This window comes from Gracilinanus agilis, chromosome 1 (genome assembly GCF_016433145.1).
Source record: "Gracilinanus agilis isolate LMUSP501 chromosome 1, AgileGrace, whole genome shotgun sequence".
Classification (NCBI taxonomy): domain Eukaryota; kingdom Metazoa; phylum Chordata; class Mammalia; order Didelphimorphia; family Didelphidae; genus Gracilinanus; species Gracilinanus agilis.
In genome coordinates this window covers 542,645,100-542,654,082 of record NC_058130.1, presented here as the reverse complement: position 1 = coordinate 542,654,082, position 8,983 = coordinate 542,645,100, and the positions used below count along the sequence as shown (strand labels likewise).

General features: G+C 38.7%; 1 pseudogene; it reads left to right on the top strand.

Moving 5' to 3' along the window:
* Nucleotides 1-1,325: 1,325 nt before the first annotated feature.
* LOC123253899 overlaps nucleotides 1,326-8,983 on the top strand; it is a 58,191-nt pseudogene continuing 50,533 nt past the window's right edge.

Sequence of the window (8,983 nt, the reverse complement as noted above, 5' to 3'; positions counted from 1 at the left end):
TAAGGTTCTATAAAATATTAAATAGAAGACCAAACGTGTTGTGTGGAAATCCTATGAAATTCACATACACTTGAATGCCAAGCCTGTTAGTTGGTGCTTAAACTCAGCTGTATTATGGTTAGAAATGATAAACGGTGACTCCATCTACAACCTCGTTAGTGTTACTTGTTAGTTCCAGAAACCATTTCCTATTTAATCATTGATACTAAAAATTACTATTAATGTCTTTTGAGGACAGAATATTTTTTTGGGGGGGAGTTTCTGTCTCTCCATTGACTAACTCAATGCCTGGCATGTGAATTGTATTCATAATTGCCTTCTTTATAAACTGGGCTTCAATAAATACACAGAAATATAAAATGCCTCATGCCAACTTTTGGGGTCTTAAAAGTTCAAAGCATCTTTTCATACATTTAAAATTAAAAAAATCATTATCTCTATGGGCTTCTGAGTGGTGAGGTTGAACAGGTTTTATGATTATTCCATTAACAGGGAAGGAAATTGAATGACTTCACAAGGTCCCAGATTGAATCGGAGAAGGAAACTGATGTCTCTTGACTCCCAAAACAAAGTACCTAAACCTTCTACTAGTGAGTTGGCCAGTCATCAGAGTTATTAATATCCTACTTACCTCATGCTGCTATAAGCCATGAACATAAATATTTTGCTGGTATTTTATCTTCTTGCTCCGGATGTGCCAGGCTCCCTTTCACTCATTTCGCAAGTTGTGGGTCACTCTGTCCAGGAGTTGGTGTTCGCGTGTGAATCTGTACAATTTCAAGATGATATGTGCATGTGACCCACAATTTCATCGTTCTATCCAATCACACGAGGAACTTTTTTAAAGACCATGTTATTTTCAATCTTTTTCTCTTGTTTGCTTTGGGAAAAGCAACAGCCATCATGGATATTAATAAGCAGTACCAATAAATTAATATTTAGTTTTCCCTTAACCACCCAGTTTATCGCAGAATCATGGTTGACTTGTTGTGATATGAGAGCAGAGGACTGGGTAAAGGAACGATAAGGGCTCACAGAAGTTTGCTTTTTAACTTGGTTACATGTTTAAAAGATATTTTATAAGCCCCAACCTTCCTTCTCTCCTCTGACTCCTCAGCAAGAACTTAGAAGATTGTCACCAAAGTTGAAAAAAATACGTTACAGGAAAACATGACCAAAGTTTTAGAAATCTGGCCTAGAATGCTGTGAAATGTTATTGCTAAATGAATCTTAGAAGAAAATGAATTCCTTTACTGGAACAAAAGTAATTTATTATTCCTTTTGTGGATGTCTGCCAAGATTGTTCCTAGCAATATGAAGCTCTAATGGGTCTGAAATCAAACAGAGTCAGTGTTCACAATGTTGGTGTGCAGAAGAATCACCTTCTAGGGAAAAAGAAATATAGCAATGCCAACGACCTTTTAGCAAAGATGCCTGTGAAGGTCATGCTTTACCTCTCTAGATTGCAAGGCTTCTTTATGAACTGATTGTATAGTCAAGAATTTAGAAAGAGGATACAGAGAAATTGTTTTTGCTGAGCGCTGCTCTTAATAAATATATGTTAAAAAAAATAAACTATCGATTCTTATGAGTAAATAAAATTCCAAGTAAATATCTGGAAGATGTTTAAACAATAAAGGGAATGCATTCTGCACTCGGTTGTTAATATGGGCTAGAGCCATAGAACTGTAGGCCTGTATTCCCTGGTGCCACTTTTATTCTATTAAGGCCTAAGCATTTTCAACTCTAAGCAGTCTCTAATTTAATTACTAGACTCATAAGGAAGCCCAAGTGTAGTTCAAAGTTTAAACCAAGAGATAGCTTAGATTAGGAGTGAGGGGAGAACAGAAATCGGGCGACTGGGCTCCTGGTCCCGGCTCCCATTGACCATGGCAAGTTATTGAGTCTTCCTGTACCTCCATTTTCCCTGCCCATTAAAGAAGGAAGATAATTCCTACCATCTGGCTCCCAGGGATATTGTGCATAGTGAGTGGGAGATGCCTGCAAAACCCTTTGAAGTCCTGGAAGAACAGTGCTATTTAAATAAATTATTGGAAGTTAATAATGATTCTCTTGGGTTTACATAGCATTTTTCATCCAGGGACCTGAAGGCACTTAACAAATATGATCCCCATTTTGCTAATGGGAGGATTTAGAGACTTAGAGCTATTGTATTAACAAAGCGACCTTCTTTTACAGAGGATTTTATTTCTCAGAGATGGTCACATTTTTTTCCCCTGCAGTTAAAAAAATGTTTTTAAAACCACTTTGTATGTTGATTAGAATGCATTACAAAAATTGAGGAATTGATTTTCTCATAGGTGAATTCTTCTAATATACTTTTATATGCTAAGATACTTGTCTACTCTGAAAAGAAGTTATGAAAGTAGGATTATAAATGACCAGGTTTTAAATCCTATTTATAACCCAAGGCCACCAAACCTTTACTTGATAAGTTGGAAGAAAAGAATTCACCTTATTTTATCTCAGAATTTAAGCTGGTTCTTTAGCTTGCTATTTGACCCCAGGTTAGATGACAATAAAAGAATCTTGCATTTGGTGTCTTTTAGAAATTCTGATTACTACCCAGCACTTATACAAGTTAATGTATCTTCCCTTTCTCTTAAGGGAGATCAATAGGTAGGTAGGCAGTTTTTCTTAGCATAAATCCTTTGCTCCATAAATATCTAATTGAATGAACAAATGATATTATAGGAGAGAGAAGAGTGTCTCTGGATGCAAACAATAGTTTGCAGCCCACACAAGTATAGTGAAGAACTATAGTGGAAATGGCAGTCTTGGGATTTTATTTCTTGGTCCAGTAGCCACCAGGATCCTTCTTAAGGAGAGTCTTATTTTTATTGGCTTTTATAGGTTTTACAGGCAGCTAGATGGGAGCAGTGGATAGAGTGTCAGTCCTAGAGTCAGGAAGACTCCCCTTCCTTAGTTCAAATCTGGCTTCAGACACTGGCTCTGTGATCCTGGAGGTCATTTAGCCAAGTTTGCCTCAGTTTCCTCATATGTAAAATGATCTGGAGTAGGAAATGGCAAACTTTTCCAGTATCTTTACTAAGAAAACCTCAAAAGGGAGGGATCATGAAGGGGGGTTGAACATGACTGAAACGACTGAACAACAAAATTGATTATAGCAACTTTTAATAAGACAGATGGAAAGAGCATTGTTTTTGGAGCAGAGTGAGAAGCAAAGCCAATTTAGTAATTATATTGGTGATTTACTTGGTAATAATTCAAACTGAGGGCAGGACCTGACTTTCATTGAAAAGTCTTTGTAAGTAAGCACAGTGTCTAGCCCAATTCTTCTCACTCTAATAATAGAGGCTTAAGTGATTAGAGGACCTTGGTTCAAATTCTAACTGAGCTATTTTCTTTCTTTGTGTGACCTAGAGGAAGTCATTGAAGGCTTCTGGGCAGAAGTTTTCTCATCTCTGAAAGGAAGACTTTAGACTGTATCTTGAAAGAGATCTTTCCTTCCAGCTCTAGGTCATCTGTAGAAACTGATTTAGGTTCCTGGGAGGCAACTTTCCTAAGGAGGTGCTCTTGCATTTAAAAGACTAAATTTAAAATGATTCATTGTATAATTGCAATCTCAAAGACAATCTAGGTAGGGCAGCAGTTGTTTTTATATAAACATTAAGTGATTTTGTCATTGAGACAAATATTAAACTCTCTGCAGCATTCCTTCCATCAATACTGTGATTAATATCATTTAGTATAGTTGGTATGACTTGGTCATTTTTTTTTCTGGAAGGGGATTTTTTTCTAACCTGCTTAGAATGGATAAATAAATTGTCCTTTTTTGGTGAATCTCTAGGAAGGCTAGTTATAAAGTACTTAAAAAGACTAACCTGCAAGTCACAAAAATAGATAAAAGTAGCCTTAGTAGTTAGGGAATGTTGGCTTCCTCTCACAAATGAAAGAAATCTTACCCACAGATTTATTGAGATATAATGGGGAGAGCAGAGTGTATAACAGCAGATTTTGAATTGAAACTAAGGGGAAAGTCCATCTGATCATCAAAGCCTGATTCCAGAGAGAATCATCCTGGGTTCCTGGTACACATGGAACTGATGACTTGTTTTGTGTGGCGTATGTGTGTGTGTGTATATAATTTTTTAATCCAGACCATGCTAAGAGCTGAACTCAGGACAATTGAGCATAATTTCAGAGGCCAGGCTTTAGTTAGCTCCCCTTGGAAATGGTGTTCTTGTCTGTAGTAGTCCATAATGCAGTGAATCCACTTTAGTTTCTGTAGAACTCCAGTGCTCTTCCTAAGAGAAATGTCCACTTTTTTCCTTTTGACTTGTGAAAATATAATATCATTTCTAAAAGGATTTTCATATTTCATTTAAAAAAGTTGCACTTCTTTGGAACTGTCCATCTGGGCATCTTATTCTAGTCTCTCCTTTATCCCCAAATTGTCATTTAGAATATGTAAAATCATTGTTTTTACAAATTGAGAACTCAGAAAATTAATAATCTTAATCACAAATCAATTTATTGTGCTAATTTAATTAATGACAAAATAAAAACACAACTATGTAAGAAAATTTGGGTAATTTAAAGATTAGGCTAGTAGTTTTTCTATCGTGTGTGTCTGTGTGCGTGTGCGCGTGCGTGCGTTTGGTATGTCTTCCTGTGGGAGAAATTCAGGATTTCCCTGAAAGTCATCTTTCCTTTAAGAAAAGAGCTTTCAAGAGTTGAGCTATCCTGCCTGTTTTCTGCCTAACCTGCTCAGCCTTAGAAGCTAAGGCCAGGCTAGGTCTGGTGCTGATAATGCAGTCTTTCAACAGGAAATGTCTCCATTTTTGGTTGTCTGTGGGAGGGTGGGGGCCGATAAGCTGTGAATGGAAACACAGAGCAGATTTCTGCCCCACCCTCATACCCTGACTGCACTTTGATCAGGGAACTAATGAGTTCCCCTTTCTGGCTAAGTAGCAAACAGGTTACATGCAGGGCTGGGCTAATCCAGGAGGGCACTGACCTGCCCACAGAAAGGGAAGGCCTGGCCAGTGGATTGAAGCTTGTTTGATGTCCTGAAGCCTGTTCTGTATTCTGTAGGTACATCAAAAAACCTGAACAATTTAGTGCTAGCAAGCTGTTCAGCCTCTGGCAGGATGAGAGATATGTAATGTAAAATAGGCCCACATGAAGGACTCTGCTGGATTTGGAGAAATGCATGAATTAAATGTAGGCTAAGGTCACAAATCCTGTACTCTCCTGTGAGAAACTTCTTGATGCCCTTAAAGGGAAAGACTTGATCTGTTAATTAGTAAGTATTTATTTTAACCCTTACCTTCTGTCTTAGAATGAATACAAGTATTGGTTCCAAGGCAGAAGTACAATAAGGGCTAGGCAATTGAGGTTATGTGACTTTCCCAGGGTCGTACAGCTAGGAAATGTCTGAGGTCAGATTTGAACGCAGGTCCTCCTGACTCTAGCCACTGAGCAACGTAATTACTTAATAAATATTTATTAAGTACCTCATATACTATCAGACATCCCTTGCCTTGTGGAGCTTTTTCTTTTCTTTAATTCTTTTTTTTAATTAGAATCCAGAAAAAAATGTTTAATTTGATTAACCTCATTATTAAAAATTTCCCATGGTTACATGATTCATGCTTTTACTTTCCCCTTCACCCCCCCTCCCCCACACACATACACACACAGATATCCAATGAACATTTCCTTGTGGAGCTTTTTTACTCTTGGGTGAGAGAAAATATTCATGTGTATATGTAGAGCCTCACTACCGGGAGGCTCAGAAAAGATTTTATGTAGGAAGTATAGAGTGCTGTAGATTAACCCCGAAGGAAAACGAGGCAACAAGATGTGGTGGAAGTGAGGGGAAGGAAGGCATTACAGTCATTAGAAATAGCTGGGGCGAAGGCAGCAATCACAGCTGAAAAAGAAAAGGCAGAATTTGTAAAGGAGAGAGGAGTTAAATGCCCTGATTCTTGCTAATTTCCAGCTTCCTATCAAAATGGATTCAATGATGCACTAATTCCCATCTATGTGCTTTCTTCCATGTGAACACTGTGGAACAGAACCCAGTTGTCTGCTTCAGGGGAATACCAGTATCAACAGCCAGGTGGCACTGAGAACATTTTGGTAGTACCCTCGTCCGTCCTTAGGGTCTTCGGCAAAATTTAAAAGGAGCTGGTTTGTCTTTGTGCCCCTCTTGCCTACCTTTCAAATTCTTTTCTCCATCTCTTGGACAGTTTTGTCATTCTCTTCCTGTCCCCAAAGGACAATTAAGAAAAAAAAAAGTTAGCATATCACTTCACTTTGGGTTTGTACCATTTCTGGTTTTTAAATTCTCACAGATAGTGGCAGTTTGTCCTTATCAAGTGATAGAATTTGGACAGCATCAAGCTCCTTTGCTTGGCTCATGAATTCTTTCAGAACCCTGTGCCTAGCCTATACCTCTCCCGACTTCATCTCCCATGATCTCCTTACACAAACTTTCTATTCTTGATAAAGTTGGTCTGTTAATTGCTTTTCATTTCTTACTCCTATGTGGAGTTGCTGCTGATATTACGAATCCTCCTCCCTTCCCTATTTCCCTTCCTCACTCTCCCCCTCCAGTCACTTAAAATATCTTCTTTTTTCAAATTAATAAAAAATTTTAAATCCTTATCTTCCATCTCAGAATCAATACTGTGTATTGGTTCCAAAGCAGAAAAGTGATTAAGTGACTTGCTTAAGGTCAAACAGCGTGGTAGTGTCAGAAGCCCGATTTGAACCCACCACCTCTCATCACTGGGCTTGGTTCTCAATCCACTGAGCCATCTAACTGCCCTACCTCCTACCTTTCTTTCATCTTACTTTTGTTCAAATGTCTTTCAATGCTTAAGTCAGGTTCTGCTTGCTCCATGAAAATCTTTCCCAACCACCTCAGCCCTCAGTGACCTGTTCTTCCTCAGACAGCTCATTATTTTAATTTTTTTAAACCCTTTCCTTCTATATTAGAATCAATACCGTGGACTACTTCGAAGGCAGAAGAGTGGTAAGGGCCAGGCAATGGGGATTAAGTGATTCTCCCAGGTTACATAACCAGTAACTATCTGAGATCAGATTTGAACCCAGGACTTCCCATCTCGAGACCTGACTCTCAATTCACTTAGCCACCTGCTTCTCAGCTCATTATTTCTATTACACATCTAACACTTATCTTGCTAAAACTTTATTTTGCTGACTGCCTCAGAACTGAATTCTAAGCATTTTGAAGACACAGAATATGCCTAATACTTTTTAAAAAAAAAAATCTGTACCTTCTGTCTTAGAATCAATACTGTTTTGGTTCTAAGGCAGAAGAGTGGTAAAGCCTAGGCATGAAAGTGACTTGCTCAGGGTCACACAGCTAGGAAGTGTCAGAGGGCAGATTTTTAACCCAAGACCTCCAGTCTTCAGTCCTGATGCTCTATCCACTGAGCCACCTACCTGCCCTTTGGCTAATAAATTTTTTCCCTCCTGCTGACATTGTAGCATAGTGCCTTGTCTGGACATGCTGGAGTCTGAAAATGAGAGATCTTTGAAAAGAAAATTCTTTATGGGCAGACACTGAGAAAGAACATTTGTTACAGTCACCCCGAGGCAAATATATGCCTTATGGAAGTGAGTTAGGGTTAAAACAAAACAAAACAAAACACGGTCTATGTTCAAGTCTGGCCTCAGGCACTTTGTGACCCTGGTCAAGTCATGTAACCCTATTTGTCTTAGTTTCCTCATCTGTAAAATGAGCTGGAGTGGGAAATGGCAAACCACTCCATTACCTTTGCCAAGAAAACCCCAAATGGGGTCATGAAGAGTCAGACTTGACTGAAAAATGACTGAACAACAAGTTGTTGATGAAGGTGATTGTGAGAATCTTTGTTGAATGTAGCAATTCTTGGAAATAGAGGGAATACTGGTGGCTTTTTGGTTTTTTAATGACCCTGAAAACTATCAGGGGAGGGTAAATGAATCATTTGTACCTTTGCTGTACTTATATATTTTTTCCCAACCCTGACTTTCTGTCTTAGAATCAATACTGTGTATTGGTTCCAAGGCAGAAGACTGGTAAGGGTTAGGCAATGGGGGTTAAGTGACTTGCTAGGGAGTGTCTGAGACACTGAGCCACCTAGCTGCCCCATAAGTCTGTATTTTTTAACAAGTAGGTGAGAGGCAGCTAGGTGGCTCAGTAGCTAGTGAACTTGGAACAACAAAAAGTAACACCATTTTGACATACATACAGTGAAGCAAAACAAATTCTCATCTTGACCTGGGTTTCCTTCTAATCTGTGTGACTCATTTTGCGCTTTCTCTGCCATGTCTCTTTTGGACAGTGGGTAGTATGTTTCATCATGAGTTCTTTGAAATTATAGTTGGTCATTACCCTGATAAGAATATTTAAATCTTCTTTCATCCCTTCATTTTATAAAAACTGAGAACCTGAGAAGCTATGTGGGCTTGCCCAAGGTTTCACTGCTATGTAATGGAAGCCCAATGCTTTTAGTGGCCCAGAGAGGTTGTTCAACGTATCCTTATTTAATGCCACAGAGTTCTCTCTCCTCATCCCAGATGCCAGTTTTGTTTGCTGTGGAGAAAAGAATATGAGAGGTTGTTCTCCAAGTCTAGCCTTATTCAGCGGGATTGTATGCATTTGTCTCTTCAGCTGCCCCAGGAGTAGACTAGCATCTGCTCTACCCCACTTCACTTGATCCTTTTTTTATTTTATTTTATTTTTTTTAAACCCAAGGACCTTCTCTCTTAGAATCACTACAGTTTGTGGCTTCCAAGACAGAAGAGCAGTAAGAACTAGGCAATAGGGGTTAAGTGACTCGCTCAAGGCCACACAGCTAGGAAACATCTGGGGTCAGATTTGAACCCAGGTCCTCCTAACTCTAGCCCTGGTACTCTATCCACTGTGCTACTTAGTTGCCCTTCCCAATTTTATGTATTATTTATATATATATATATATAT